Below are 789 nucleotides of genomic sequence, written 5' to 3' on the forward strand. Positions count from 1 at the left end.
ACAACATACAAAAGTACAAAAATTAGCTGGATGTGGTGGTGCATGCCTGTAATCCCAGTTACTCGGGAGGCTGAGGCAGGAGGATCGCTTGAACTTGGGAGGTGGATGTTGCTGTGAGCCGAGATCGTGCCACTGCACTCCAGCCTGGGCGACAGAGCGAGACTCCATCTCAAAAGCAAAACCAAAACAAAACAAAGAAAGCCAACAACAAGAAACCAAAAACCAAAAAATGTACAGGATAGTAAGTGGGGGAAGAGAAAACCTGAGGAGTGTCCTGGACATTGGGGCCCTATGTCCCCCACAACAAGAGACTGCCTCTTGGGGGCTCTTAAGAGTACCCAGTGGTACAGCGAGGCTCCTGAATGGCTTGGAGAATAACTGCCTTGGTCAGGGCATCGTGTAGTGTGTCCCCACCCCAGGCTGCGCGTGCCTCCCTCTCAGGTGTCAGGGAGGAGCTGTTTGCAGGAAGCCCCCTTCCACCTCCCCCAGCCTCCCTAGGGGGCTCAGAGAGAGTGGGGTGTGGACTTGGCTGGTGAATGGGAGCCCCCCACCCCATTTCTCACTTTGCCTGGGGAGGCTCCAGCGTCGCAGCAGTCCCACTTCTGCTTGCTGGAGTCCCTAAGTCCCTGGCCTTGCCGAGGGCCTTCCCCTATGGAGGTCTTTCCCGTTTTGGCATTGCGCAAGGCCTGCAGATGCCTCCCTGACCAGCCTCCGGGCTAGACAGTAGAGCTAAGGCTTTGGGAAAGAGGAAGCAGCCCCCGAGACGGGATCCTTCTGTCTTGAGCCGGC

The sequence above is a fragment of the Macaca fascicularis genome, chromosome 10 (assembly GCF_037993035.2).
Source record: "Macaca fascicularis isolate 582-1 chromosome 10, T2T-MFA8v1.1".
In the NCBI taxonomy this organism is placed as follows: domain Eukaryota; kingdom Metazoa; phylum Chordata; class Mammalia; order Primates; family Cercopithecidae; genus Macaca; species Macaca fascicularis.